General features: G+C 43.6%; 1 pseudogene; it reads right to left on the reverse strand.

Annotated features, from left to right (window-relative positions):
* LOC110503135 overlaps positions 1–15,701 on the reverse strand; it is a 172,971-nt pseudogene that overhangs the window by 88,958 nt on the left and 68,312 nt on the right.

Raw genomic sequence — 15,701 nt, forward strand, 5'->3', positions numbered from 1 at the left:
CATTCATCCAGACAGAGCTGGTGTAACTCAGTCAGGTTTGTAGGCCTCCTCGCTCGCACACAGATTTTAAGTTCTGCCCACAACTTTTCTATGGGATTGAAGTCAGGCCACTCCAATACCTTGACTTTGTTGTCCTTAAGCCATTTTGCCGCAACTTTGGAAGTATAATTGGGGTCATTGTCCATTTGGAAGACCCATTTGCGACCAAGCTTTAACTTTCTGACTGATGTCTTGAGATGTTGCTTCAATATATCCAAATAATTTTCCTACCTCATGATGCCATCTATTTTGTGAAGTGCACCAGTCCCTCCTGCAGCAAAGCACGACATGATGCTGCCACCCCCGTGCTTCACGGTTGCGATGGTATTCTTCGGCTAGAAATCCTCCCCCTTTCTCCTCCAAACATAAGGATGGTCATTATGTTCAAACATTTCTAATTCGATTCATCAGACAAGAGGACATTTCTCCAAAAAGTATGATCTTTGTCCCCATGTGCAGTTGCAGACCTAGTCTGGCTTTTAAATGGCGGTTTTGGAGCAGTGGCTTTTTCCTTGCTGAGTGGCCTTTCAGGTTATGTTGATATAGGACTCGTTTTACTGTGGATATAGATACTTTTGTACCTGTTTCCTCCAGCATCTTTACAAGGTCCTTTGCTGTTGTTCTGTGATTGATTTGCACATTTCGCACCAACACACATTTATCTCTAGGAGACAGAACGCATCTCCTTCCTGAGCGGTATGACGGCTGCGTGGTCCCATGGTGTTTATACTTGCATACTGTTGTCTGTACAGATTAACGTGGTAACTTCAGGCGTTTAGAAATTGCTCCCAAGGATGAACCAGACTTGTCGAGGTGTACCATTTTTTTCTGAGGTCTTAGCTGATTTCTTTCGATTGTCCCATGATGTCAAGCAAAAAGGCACTGCGTTTGAAGGTAGGCCTTGTAATACATCCACAGGTACACCTCTGGTGGACTCAAATTATGTCAATTGGGCTATTAGAAGCTTCTGAAGCCATGACGTCATTTTCTGGAATTTTCCAAGCTGTTTAAAGGCACAGTCAACTTAGTGTATGTAAACTTCTGACCCACTAGAATTGTGATACAGTAAACTGTCTGTAAACAGTTGTTGGTAAAATTACTTGTGTCATGCACAAAGTAGATGTCCTAACCGACTTGCCAAAACTATAGTTTGTTGGTTGAAAAACAAGTTTTTACGACTCCAAACTAAGTGTATGTAAACTTCCGACTTCAACTGTGTATATATATACATACACATATTTATATACATACACATACATACACATATAAACACATACATATACACATACATACATATAAATACATATACATATCTTTGTATCTTTGTGAGAGGCAGAGTAGATGAACAGATGAACTCCGCATGTGTGGTTCCCACTGTGAAGTATGGAGGAGGAGGTGTGATGGTGTGGGGGTGCTTTGCTGGTGACACTTATGCAGCATGGCTACCAAAGCATTCTGCAGCGATAAGTCATCCCATCTGGCTTGCGATTAGTGGGACTACCATTTGTTTTTCAATAGGACAATGACTGAACACACCTCCAGGCTATGTAAGGGCTATTTGACCAAGAAGGAGAGTGATGGAGTGCTGCATCAGATGACCTGGCTTCCACAATCACCCAACCTCAATCCAATTGAGATGGTTTGGGATGAGTTGGACATGCTGAGGGACTGAAAAGCAGCCAACAAGTGCCCAGCATATGTGGGAACTCCTGGAAATGAGGGAACTCCTATTGGAAAAGCATTCCAGGTGAAGCTGTTTGAGAGAATGCCAAGAGTGTGCAGAGCTGTCATCAAGGCAAAGGGTGGCTACTTTGAAGAATCTAAAATATAAAATGTGTTTTGCTTTGTTTAACACTTTTTTTGATTACTACAGGATTCCATATCTGTCATTTCATAGTTTTGATGTCTTCACTATTATTCTACAATGTAGAAAATAGTAAGAATAAAGAAAAACCCTTGAAAGAGTAGATGTTTCCAAACTTTTGACTGGTACTGTACATCAAACACATGGTTTGTCCATATTGTTGCTGCTACCATCTCTTATTACCGTTTCACCTGTCTTTGTGCTTGTCTCCAACCCCTCCAGGTGTCGGCCATCTTCCCCATTATCCCCAGTGTATTTATACCTGTGTTCTTTGTTTGTCTGTGGCCAGTTCGTCTTGTCTTATCAGGTCCTACCAGCGTGTTTTCCCATCTCCCTGCTTCCTCAAGTTCTGTTTCCTAGTTTCCCCGGTTCTGACCATTCTGCCTGCCCTGACCCCGAGCCTGCCTGCCGTTCTGTACTTGTCTGACTCTGACCCGTTTACGAAACTCTGCCTGTCCTGTACCTGATTGACTCTGCCCTGGATTGTGGACCTCTGACTGCCTTTGATCTATATTTTGCCATGCCTACTGTTTGGGTCAATAAACATCTGTGACTCTAGCTGTCTGCATCTGGTTCTTATCCTGAGTTCTGATAGATGTATAGCACACTGAGAGACAACAATAGGAAACCAGATGTAGAGGACGCTATGGGACAACAATAAGTCACCAGATTTGTCAACTCTCTCTCAATCTTCTCCTTTCAGTTGGTCTCTCCTTTCTCTTGTCCTCTTCATATCCTCTCCTCGCATCACCCTGAGTTTCATCTCACCTCCAGCTCTCCAACTTTCCTTCCCACTCACTATCTCTGTCTCTATCTTCCTCCTTCCCCTCTCTACTCCCCCTCTGTATGTGTGTGTGTGTGTCTGTCGTGCAGAGTAAATGAGTACTTTAGAGAGCTGACATTTGGGAAGGTAGAGAGCCTGAGGGGTTCAGCTCACTGTGGCCTTTTAGTGACGCCCCCATCCTGAGTACTGATAGGTGTGTGTGTGTGTGTGTGTGTGTGTGTGTGTGTGTGTGTGTGTGTGTTTGTCACCTACTCTGGTAGTGGCGTGCATCTGTCTATGCATTAAGATACGTGTCAGTGTGTGTGTCAAATTACATGTTGCAGACTAACAGTGAAATGCGTACTTACGGCCTTTCCCAATAATGCAGAGAGAAAGACAATAGAGAAATAATAGAAAAGTAAAACACATAATACTGAAATACACAATGAGTAACAATACCGTGGCTATATACACAGGGTACCAGTACCAAGTCAATGTGCAGGGGTACGAGGTAATTGAGGTAGATATGTACCGATAACTAGGAATAAAGTGACAGATAATGAACAGTAGCAGCTGTGCATGTGATGAGTCAAAAACGTTAGTGCAAAATAGGGTTAGTGTGTGTTTCTGTGTTTCCTACCCTGGTAGTGGTGCTGCCTCCACATGAAGATTCTGCTCCAGTGGGAGAGGACTTCAGAGACGATGGGCAGCCTGTTCCTCCAGCTCTTCACCACAGTCTTCACATTGTGGACGCTGGTGTTACGGCCCAGGTTAGCTTATGAGGATTTTGCAGGAATTGAGGAATAGGGAGGGAGAGAGAGAAGGGGTGAAGAATAATTTAAGAATAGGGAGTGGGAGAGAGAAGGGGTGAAGAAGAATTGAGGAATAGGGAGTGGGAGAGAGAAGGGGTGAAGAAGAATTGAGGAATAGGGAGTGGGAGAGAGAATGGGTGAAGAAGATTTGATGAACAGAGAGGGGGAGAGAGAAGAGGTGAACACGAATTGAAGAATAGGGAGGGGAGAGAGAAGGGGTGAAGATGAAAAGGGAGGGGGAGAAAGAAGTGCTGAAAAAGAATTGAAGAATAGGGAGGGGGAGAGAGAAGGGGTGAAGAAGAATAGGGAGGGGAGAGAGAAGGGGTGAAGAAGAATGGGGAGGGGAGAGAGAAGGGGTGAAGAAGATTTGAAGAATAGGGAGGGGGAGAGAGAAGGGGTGAAGAAGAATTGAAGAATATGGAGTGGGAGAGAGAAGGGGTGAAGAAGAATTGAAGATTAGGGAGGGGAGAGAGAAGGGGTGAAGAGGAATTGAAGAATAGGGAGGGGAGAGAGAAGGGGTGAAGAAGAATTGAAGAATAGGGAGGGGAGAGAGAAGGGGTGAAGAGGAATTGAAGGATAGGGAGGGGAGAGAGAAGGGGTGAAGAATAATAGGGAGGAGAGAGAGAAGGGGTGAAGAAGAATTGAAGAATAGGGAGGAGAGAGGGAAGGGGTGAAGAAGAATTGAAGAATAGGGAGGGGAGAGAGAAGGGGTGAAGAAGAATTGAAGAATAGGGAGGAGAGAGAGAAGGGGTGAAGAAGAATTGAAGAATAGGAAGTGCGAGAGAGAAGGGGTGAAGAAGAATTGAAGAATAGGGAGGGGAGAGAGAAGGGGTGAAGAAGAATTGAAGAATAGGGAGGAGAGAGGGAAGGGGTGAAGAAGAATTGAAGAATAGGGAGAGGAGAGAGAAGGGGTGAAGAAGAATTGAAGAATAGGGAGGAGAGAGAGAAGGGGTGAAGAAGAATTGAAGAATAGAGAGGGGAGAGAGAAGGGGTGAAGAAGAATAGGGAGGGGAGAGAGAAGGGGGTGAAGAAGATTTGAAGATTAGGGAGTGGGAGAGAGAAGGGGTGAAGAAGAATTGAAGAAGAATAGGGAGGGGAGAGAGAAGGGGTGAAGAAGAAATGAAGAATATGGAGGGGAGAGAGAAGGGGTGAAGAAGAATTGAAGAATAGGGAGGGGAGAGAGAAGGGGTGAAGAAGAATTGAAGAAAGGGGGGGAGAGAGAAGGGGTGAAAAATAATTGAAGAATAGGGAGGAGAGAGAGAAGGGGTGAAGAAGAATTGAAGAATAGGGAGGAGAGAGAGAAGGGGTGAAGAAGAATCGAAGAATAGGGAGGGGAGAGAGATGGGGTGAAGAAGAATTGAAGAATATGGAGGGGAGAGAGAAGGGGTGAAGAAGAATTGAAGAATAGGGAAGGGAGAGAGAAGGGGTGAAGAAGATTTGAAGAATAAGGAGGGGGCGAGAGAAGGGGTGAAGAAGAATTGAAGAATAGGGAGGAGAGAGAGAAGGGGTGAAGAAGAATTGAAGAATGGGGAGGGGAGAGAGAAGGGGTGAAGAAGAATGGAAGAAAGGGGGGGAGAGAGAAGGGGTGAAAAATAATTGAAGAATAGGGAGGAGAGAGAGAAGGGTTGAAGAAGAATAGGGAGGGGGGAGAGAGGGGGTGAAGAAGAATTGAAGAATAGGGAGGGGAGAGAGAAGGGGTGAAGAAGAATGGGGAGGGGAGAGAGAAGGGGTGAAGAAGAGTTGAAGAATAGGGAGGGGAGAGAGAAGGGGTGAAGAAGAATTGAAGAATAGGGAGGGGAGAGAGAAGGGGTGAAAAATAATTGAAGAATAGGGAGGAGAGAGAGAAGGGGTGAAGGAGATTTGAAGATTAGGGAGGAGAGAGAGAAGGGGTGAAGAAGAATTTAAGAATAGGGAGGGGAGAGAGAAGGGGTGAAGAAGAATTGAAGAATAGGGAGGGGAGAGATAAGGGGTGAAGAAGAATAGGGAGGGGAGAGAGAAGGGGTGAAGAATAATTGATGAATAGGGAGGGGGAGAGAGAAGGGGTGAAGAAGAATTGAAGAATAGGGATGGGAGAGAGAAGGGGTGAAGAAGAATAGGGAGGGGAGAGAGAAGGGGTGAAGAAGAATTGAAGAATAGGGATGGGAGAGAGAAGGGGTGAAGAAGAATAGGGAGGGGAGAGAGAAGGGGTGAAGAAGAATAGGGAGGGGAGAGAGAAGGGGTGAAGAAGAATTGAAGATTAGGGAGGGGAGAGAGAAGGTGTGAAGAAGAATTGAAGAAAAGGGAGTCGAGAACCATGATGACAGGAAACGATTGGGAAAGAGAAAATGTGCCAGGTGGAGAGAGAGGTGGTTGACAGAGAAAAAGAAGAGAATGGTAGAAAAGAGGGAGGGATGGAGAGAAATAAAAGAGGGATGACAGTTGGCAGAGTTTTTGCTCTTTCTCTATGACAGTAGAAAAGGTAGTGTGTCCAGGCCAATTCCAAAGTCATTAGCCCTCTGTACTACAGGCTAACAATGACTATTGGAAAATCTTTATCTGAAATTAGGTCCGAGAAGCCAGCAACTGATAGATGGATCTTATCTTATCAACTATCTACCTTAAGGGAGCGTCATATTAAGGCAAGGGCTGGTGGCAGAGCCATAAAATCATATTACTTTAATGGCTAATCACTTCTTTCAAACATAAATAAAGACCTAAAATAATACACTAGATTGGGTCTCTCCATTCTGAAGGGTCTACACCTGGAAATTAAATGGCATTGAGCTGTTAGAATCTGTGCATGATGATCAATATACAGTGCCTTGCGAAAGTATTCGGCCCCCTTGAACTTTGCGACCTTTTGCCACATTTCAGGCTTCAAACATAAAGATATAAAACTGTATTTTTTTGTGAAGAATCAACAACAAGTGGGACACAATCGTGAAGTGGAACAACATTTATTGGATATTTCAAACTTTTTTAACAAATCAAAAACTGAAAAATTGGGCGTGCAAAATTATTCAGCCCCTTTACTTTCAGTGCAGCAAACTCTCTCCAGAAGTTCAGTGAGGATCTCTGAATGATCCAATGTTGACCTAAATGACTAATGATGATAAATACAATCCACCTGTGTGTAATCAAGTCTACGTATAAATGCACCTGCACTGTGATAGTCTCAGAGGTCCGTTAAAAGCGCAGAGAGCATAATGAAGAACAAGGAACACACCAGGCAGGTCCGAGATACTGTTGTGAAGAAATTTAAAGCCGGATTTGGATACAAAAAGATTTCCCAAGCTTTAAACATTTCAAGGAGCACTGTGCAAGCGATAATATTGAAATGGAAGGAGTATCAGACCACTGCAAATCAACCAAGACCTGGCCGTCCCTCTAAACTTTCAGCTCATACAAGGAGAAGACTGATCAGAGATGCAGCCAAGAGGCCCATGATCACTCTGGATGAACTGCAGAGATCTACAGCTGAGGTGGGAGACTCTGTCCATAGGACAACAATCAGTCGTATATTGCACAACTCTGGCCTTTATGGAAGAGTGGCAAGAAGAAAGCCATTTCTTAAAGATATCCATAAAAAGTGTTGTTTAAAGTTTGCCACAAGCCACCTGGGAGACACACCAAACATGTGGAAGAAGGTGCTCTGGTCAGATGAAACCAAAATTGAACTTTTTGGCAACAATGCAAAACGTTATGTTTGGCGTAAAAGCAACACAGCTGAACACACCATCCCCACTGTCAAACATGGTGGTGGCAGCATCATGGTTTGGGCCTGCTTTTCTTCAGCAGGGACAGGGAAGATGGTTAAAATTGATGGGAAGATGGATGGAGCCAAATACAGGACCATTCTGGAAGAAAACCTGATGGAGTCTGCAAAAGACCTGAGACTGGGACGGAGATTTGTCTTCCAACAAGACAATGATCCAAAACATAAAGCAAAATCTACAATGGAATGGTTCAAAAATAAACATATCCAGGTGTTAGAATGGCCAAGTCAAAGTCCAGAACTGAATCCAAACGAGAATCTTTGGAAAGAACTGAAAACTGCTGTTCACAAATGCTCTCCATCCAACCTCACTGAGCTCGAGCTGTTTTGCAAGGAGCTCAGTCTCTCGATGTGCAAAAAAATGTCAGTCTCTCGATGTGCAAAACTGATAGAGACATACCCCAAGCGACTTACAGCTGTAATCGCAGCAAAAGGTGGCGCTACAAAGTATTAACTTAAGGGGGCTGAATAATTTTGCACGCCCAATTTTTCAGTTTTTGATTTGTTAAAAAAGTTTGAAATATCCAATAAATGTCGTTCCACTTCATGATCGTGCCCCACTTGTTGTTGATTCTTCACAAAAAAATACAGTTTTATATCTTTATGTTTGAAGCCTGAAATGTGGCAAAAGGTCGCAAAGTTCAAGGGGGCCGAATACTTTCGCAAGGCACTGTATATATTTTTTTATATCAACCCATCAATCAACGTGACAATCAATATGGCTGGTGTGAATTCATTGATCGAAAGTCATTGAAAAGTCCTGGATTTTGATGGCTTGATTCTGAATGCATTTTGATCCCAGTTATTTCCCTGCAGAAAGTCTTTGTTTTAGAGTTTCTCTGGGCTTTATGTGTATGGTACTGAAATAGAGACTTACAACTGCAGAGTTCACTAACCAGGAAAGAACAGTTACTTTCCTCTGCTTTTATAATGAAATGGACCACACACAAGCAAATGTAACTGTACTCAATTCAAATACCTGCTTTCAAAAGATAAAAGTCCTAAACTTCCCCAAATCAAATCCCCAAGAACAAAATAAATTGGGTGGTACAATATTCTTACAATTATCTGTTAATATCAGCTGATGGCACATTTCTAACCTTAATTTTGGAGTGTCCATTCATCATGTAAATGCAATTTTGGAGCAGGTATTTAATCAAACACTATCTGATGGGGGAAAGCAATTACGGACAGTCTAAACGTACTGCCTCTTCTCCGTCTCTATTTTTCATTCCTCTCACTCACCCTCTCACCTTTCTTCCATTCTATTTCACTCTCCTCTTTCTTTCCATCCCTCCCTTCCTCCTCTTTCTTTCCCTCTCTCATAGTCTGTCTCTCTTTCCGTTATCTCCCTGTTTCACTCATGTCTAATCTAAAAGGTTGTTATTTGCCTTCCAGGGCAGTGTTTTTCCCCACTTCACTGCCAGAATAGAGACAACTTATCAGTGTCATTCTACAGTAAATTGGCTGGGGTCACTGATGGGCTCTCTTCATTTGGCAGTGATTTAAAATACATTTGTTCCAGCCTTTTATTGCCTCTTGATTCAGACTTCAGAAATATTTGGGTGGTGCTTGTGTGTGTGTCTGCCTCCATCTCTTTCCTGAAGTATTGGTGTGTGTACATGGGACACGATGTGAGGCAGTCTCCTCCACTCCCATATGGCCAGACTGGAGGATCTCCACCAGCTGTTCTATGAAGTTGGGCTGCTGCTCCTCTGGGTGGCAGATAGCCAGGTAAGCACGGTGCATGTTCACCTTCCACACCATCTCCTTAAGACAGCTCAGCTCCACCTGACAGACAGACAGACACAGGTTACAGACACAGGTTACAGACACAGCAAGGGAAACCCGTTACCCGTGCACACACGTTAGTTACCTTTGAAAACACAAGATGATACACGCACATAACAAGTGTGCATTTGTCAGTATGTGTGTCACTGTGGTGTCACAGCTGTGACAATTTGGACTGCAGTTGTTTGTGTGCATCTCTGAAGTTAATTACTTCATGCCACTGACACAAAGCAGCACTCTAACAGAACACACCAGCTGTTCTAGTCTATGTCCTATTCTATTCATTCTCCTCATCATTTTTAAAGGCCTTCGTGGGTCATGAATAATCAGCCTAACATGGAGGTGGACAGAGAGACTGTATTGATCGGCCCACTGAGTGCATTAACCACAACACTAGCAATATCCCAGGGGAGCCTGCAGTCAAACCTGGGCAACATGATTAGTTGTGTGTTTTCCTCTGTCTGTCGATGAGGAAAAGAATTACAGCGATCGGTCAACATGCAGTTATCACAGACAAGGGGACATGTGATGAATCTCCAGTAGACAGTGGTGGCCTTATCAGAGGCTTTTTAATTCAGAGCTGGGCCCTTCAGTTAGACAGGCTTCCTCTCTGAACCAGGGGGTACCGAAGCCTCACCACAACAAGCCGGCTCTACTCTTCTACCACCGCCACATAACAGATGTTGGGCCAATTACTCACTCACAGACACATAAATATTAGATCTATGCAAAACCATGGAGAAAGGAAAGCAGGAAGAAGAAAGGGAGAGAGAGACACGTAGAGAGAGAACACGGAGAGAGAATGAATAAGAGAGAATGAACAAAAGAGCGAAAGAGGTAGCTAGTTAAATGTTTTTCTAGACAGTTTAATGAGATGTCAGCTCAGGAGATTGGCTCGTTTCCAAGTCTCTTTCAGCAGAAACCGGGAGTATTTGTTATGTGTCAGCTACTATCACATTCCCCCCTATACTCTGCTTTAGAAAACATGAAGCAGATAAATTAACCTCCCTAATGCTGGCCAAATGACATTTTCACAGATTTACGAGCTGTTCTGGAGTAGGGAACTGGATCTCAGCCCAGTGTGTGTGTGTGTGATATGTGTATAACTGTGTCAAGGTGTGTGCATCCCCTACCTGTACCAGTGCTTCCTTTATGGCCCCCCAGTTGGGGACCCTCCAGGCACATTCCAGTACCAGGTGGGGTTGATGTTGCCTTTTGACTGGGCGATCTCAGTCAGAGGCTCCCACTGGTTCAAATTTTCAGAACACCTGCAGAGACAGGGAGGAAAGTTTTCCAAAGATGTAGTTACACTGAATTTAACTTTCTACACGAGTTACAGGGTAAATCCAGTTATTAAAAAGCAAGTACATAGTTACATACCCCAACCAGCAGCCATGGATGACAGGCAACCTTTATGGAGGAGGTCAGAGACCTGGCTGTGTGGTGCCATGATAACAACCTCTCCCTCAATGTGATTAAGACAAAGGAGATGATTGTGGACTACAGGAAAAGGAGGACCGAGCACCATCTCATCGACGGGGCTGCAGTGGAGCAGGTTGAGAGCTTCAAGTTCTTTGGTGCCCACATCACCAACAAACTATCATGGTCCAAACACACCAAGACAGTCGTGAAGAAGGCATGACAAAGCCTATTCCACCTTAGGAGACTGAAAACTGCACCATCGAGAGCATCCTGGCTGGTATGGCAACTGCTCGGCCTCTGACCACAAGGCATTACAGAGGGTAGTGCGTACGGCCAGTAAATCACTAGGGCAAAGCTTCCTGCCATTCAGGACGTCTATACCAGGCAGTGTCAGAGGAAAGCTCTAAGAATTGTCAAAGTCTCCAGCCACCCCAGTCATAGACTATTCTCTCTGCTACCGCACAGCAAGCGGAGCCGGAGCACCAAATCTAGGTCAAAAAGGCTTCTTAACAGCTTCTACCCCCAAGCCATAAGACTCCTGAACAGCTAATCAAATGCCTACCCAGACTATTTCCATTGTCCCCCCCCCCCCCCCCCCACACACTTTACCCTGCTGCTACTCTCTGTTAACTATCTCACTTTAACTCTACCTGCATGTACATATAACCTCAATTACCTCGACTAGCCTCGCTACTGTTATTTTACTACTGCTGTTTAATTATTTGTATTCTTATTTTTTTATAATCTATCGTTTACTTAACTTAAAAATTTCATTTTTCTTAAAACTGCATTGTTGGTTAAGGGCTTTTAAGTAAGCATTTCACTGTTGTATTGGGTGCATGTGACAAATAACATTTGATTTGTCTCAGCCTCCAGTATTTAAGTGTCGGGGGGCTAGGGTCAGTTTGTTATATCTGGAGTACTTCTCCTGTCCTATTCGGTGTCCTGTGTGAATCTAAGTGTGCGTTCTCTAATTCTCTAATTCTCTCTTTCTTTCTCTCTCTCGGAGGACCTGAGCCCTAGGACCATGCCCCAGGACTACCTGACATGATGACTCCTTGCTGTCCCCAGTCCACCTGACCGTGCTGCTGCTCCAGTTTCAACTCTTCTGCCTTATTATTATTCGACCATGCTGGTCATTTATGAACATTTGAACATCTTGGCCATGTTCTGTTATAATCTCCACCCGGCACAGCCAGAAGAGGACTGACCACCCCACATAGCCTGGTTCCTCTCTAGGTTTCTTCCTAGGTTTTGGCCTTTCTAGTGAGTTTTTCCTAGCCACCGTGCTTCTACACCTGCATTGTTTGCTGTTTGGGGTTTTAGGCTGGGTTTCTGTACAGCACTTTGAGATATCAGCTGATGTACGAAGGGCTATATAAATACATTTGATTTGATTTGATTTGTATGTACTCATCTCATAGAACTGAACGTGCACAAGATGTTGTCTGAAAACCTGTACCTGTTGTCGTGGAGTGATGCTCTGCTGTTCGGGCTTGGGCTTGCTGTGCAGGCTGAGGCCCTTCTCAAAGGCCTGCTGTTCCAACATCTTCCCCAGGTACTTCAACACACAGGGCCTGATGGGAATAGGAGGCACACACTGGGACATGGCCTCCACGAAGCAGTTGAGGGCACTGGGCGGGCAGTCCCTCTGAGCCTGGTGGCTCCCACTGCACGGGTACGGACTCATCTCACCTGACAGGACCTGGGAAGAGAGGGGGAATGACAGGGAGGAAAGGGAGGAGGAGAAGGATGAAAAGAGGGGAAGGAGAGTCTAGGGTTAGTAAGGCTAGGGACAACTTCCGGTGAAACTGGAGGGCGCGCAATTCAAAGAAATAATCCTAAAAATTATGGATATTAAACATTTAGGTACAAATAAGTGTCTTATATCGGTTGAAAGCATCAATTCTTGTTGATCTAACTGCACTGTCCGATGTACAGTAGGCTCTAAAGCGAAATAATGCCATGCGATTGTTTGAGGATGGCACCCCACTTCGAATTATTTTTCCACCGGCACAGGAACCATAAATTCACAAATAGCGATTAAATATTCACTAACATTTTGAAAATCTTCCTCTGATTTGTCATCCAAAGGGTCCCAGCTATAACATGTAGTGTCGTTTTGTTAGATAAAATCCTTCATCCCAAAAAGTCTGTTTTGTTGATGCCATCGATTTGAGTAATCCACTCGTTCAACATGCCAAGATAGGAATCCAAAAATCTACTCCTAAACTTTGTTTCAACAAGTCAAAATACATTTCTATTCAATCCTCACATACCCTAAAATGTAAACAAACTATAATATTTAATACGGAAAGAAGTATGTTCAATAGGAAAGCGATATTAGCAGTTGTGCATTGTCTTCATGGTGTGCGCACACAAATTTCCAGGCAGATGTCCTTGTACTAAAACTCATATTTCTTACTCGTTTTGGAAGAAACAAGCCTGAAACCTTGAACAAAGACTACTGACACCCAGTGGAAGCCATAGTAATTGCATACTGGGAGCTTGATTGAATTATTTCCCTATACGTTCCATTGTAAGAGCACGGGTTCTCAAAAAAGAACAATTCCGGTTGGTTTTTCTTTTGGATTTTCTCCTAACATATCGATTGTGTTATATTCTCTTACATTATTTTAACATTTCTACAACGTTCAAAGTGTCTTCTTTCCAATGGTACCACTTATATGCATATCCTGGCTTCAAGGCCGGAGCAACAGGCAGTTTACTTTGGACACGTCAGTCAGGCGGAAATTGAGAAAAAAGGAACCTTGTCTGAAGAAGTTAAGAAGACAGATAGAGAAGAGTGTTTCTAAGGCCAAAAGCATGCAATATAATGTATAAAACAAAGCTAGAGCTGATTGGAAGCCACCATTAACTACCACGGCTTCATCTCAGAGACAGCCTCAGCTACAATAACCACATTAAGATATTTATAACCAGATAATTATCAGCGAAAATATGGAACCTATTTCTGTCTTGACCCCTGTGTGTCTCTGAGCGACAAACATCATCATTAAGACGTCTAGTTCTATTCCCAATGTGTTCCAGAGTTAAAAACTCAATCACTTCATATCAGGACCTTTAAATGGGCCTCTTAATACTGGAGCCATCTGGTTTGTTCAACTCATTACGTTTTTATCTTCGTCCATATTTTGCATAAATGAATGGTTCCTCATTAAGAAGAAATTACATGTTTTAAAGCAGAATTGCGACAGCCAAGGTCAGGCTGACTGCCTTCTAAACTAATGTCACTGAGGTGTGTGTGTGTGGTGTGTGTGTGTGTGTGTGTGTTCTGGTCTGACTTGTCAGACCAGAACCTGTGTCACAGACAATGCCATTAGTTCCTTGGACCTCTATCATGGCGTTACAACCAGGGTTTTGACTTTAACCTTACACACTAAATTATAAATAGCTAATCTCAATAAATAGCTAATCTCAATAAATACATAATCTCAATAAATAGCTCATCTCAATAAATAGCTTATCTCAAAGTTGCAGATAAAAACAACATAAATAGCCACTGTTATAGAACTAGAATTATAACAGTTATTCTATTTCTAGGGATCTGACATGAACGTTGCTCCCTTCTGAACACGCCCCCCATCCCCTACCTGTACCAGTGAGCACACAGTTTTACAGTCCATCGTAGCCTGGCCATTTGGTGCCAACCCTTTAACCTGGTTGGCCTGGAAGTACAATACCTGTTGCCGCTTACTGACCTGGCAGTACTTAAATGTTGCTGTCGGTCAGACAGGATCTTCCAGAGGTGAGGGAACAGCTGTACCCAGGTCTTCTCGGCCAGGGGGGTGGAGATATGACACAGCTGAACCAGAGCGTTGTCATGACTGTCCTGATCAGGTCAGGTTACAGGAGACCACAACCCTACAGATTATCTCTCAACCCCAACACTGGAGGAGAGATCTAGGGGTCTGAAGATGTGGGGGTTTTATGACCCCTCACGCCACCGGTAAATCTTAGGCCACAGACAAATTCCTTTTGTCCTGTGAAATGAAATGAAATAATGAAATAAAGGGACATGAAATAAAGGGACTTTGGAATAATGGTTTCTGTCAGCCACAATGGTGGTCATGACGATAGATGGAATATGAAAATGTATGTCATTTTTGTTTTGTTATTAAAGGTTAATAGATGATGTTATTACGATAACATTGTAAAGTCAACAGTTTACCTAGTGTATGTTTGATGTTTATACATTGTATGTTGTATGGAAAATATCAAAATCAAAGAGAATGTTTTGGTAAAGATGAAATGTGAAGTTAGTTGTCTAAATTGGATTTGAGTAAAATCTAGACCTTGTGTAAAGGCTTTCCTCCTCTTCATCTGAAGAGGAGAGGCGAGAAGGATCGGAGGACAAATATGCGGCGTGGTAAGTGTTCATGATGTTTATTTTAAAGACATAAACTGAACACTCATACAAAAACAATAAACGTAACGTGAAATGACGAAAACCGAAAACAGTACCGTGTGGTGTAAAACACAGACACGAAACAAACACCCACAAACAAACAGTGAAACCCAGGCTACCTATGATTCGCAATCAGAGACAACTAATGACACCTGCCTCTGATTGAGAACCATACTAGGCCGAAACATAGAAATCCAAAAATCATAGAAAAACAAACATAGACTGCCCACCCCAACTCACACCCTGACCATACTAAATAAATACAAAACAAAGGAAATAAGGGTCAGAATGTGACACTTTGCCTCTTAACTAGGTACGCCCAGAGAATTGCCCTAAAGGCGGTTATGCCCACTTCTGACACGAGGGTATAAAACCTGTGAGTAAAGAATTTACAGAGGAGACTAAGTGACCCAAGCTGCAGCCGAGGTCTAAAAAGTCAACGAACCCAAAACGCAACACAAGTAATACAAGAAATATTTTTCTACCCATGCTACTGATGAGTAGCTGTGTCTAAGCGGGTGAATTCAAGCTGGACCACCTAACCTCCACTTTCCATCGAATCGTGGTATCTACACTGTTTCATTCCTACGCTGTGAGCTCTGAGCTACAGAGCTGTCTGTCATCAGAAGAGCCCTTCCAGAGCAAGGGCGAGGGAACAGACTCCTAAGCCAAAAGCACACTGACATCGTGAGGATGACCAGAGAGGTGCGCCGGAGATGTGCGTCATTGAGCAGCCTGAACGGTCCACGCGGAGAATCCACAGAGACCTTCCCCACGTAACTACATCATTATATTCTGACCCATAAGAGTGGCAGTTTGGGGCAAGG

The sequence above is a fragment of the Oncorhynchus mykiss genome, chromosome 23 (genome assembly GCF_013265735.2).
Source record: "Oncorhynchus mykiss isolate Arlee chromosome 23, USDA_OmykA_1.1, whole genome shotgun sequence".
Classification (NCBI taxonomy): domain Eukaryota; kingdom Metazoa; phylum Chordata; class Actinopteri; order Salmoniformes; family Salmonidae; genus Oncorhynchus; species Oncorhynchus mykiss.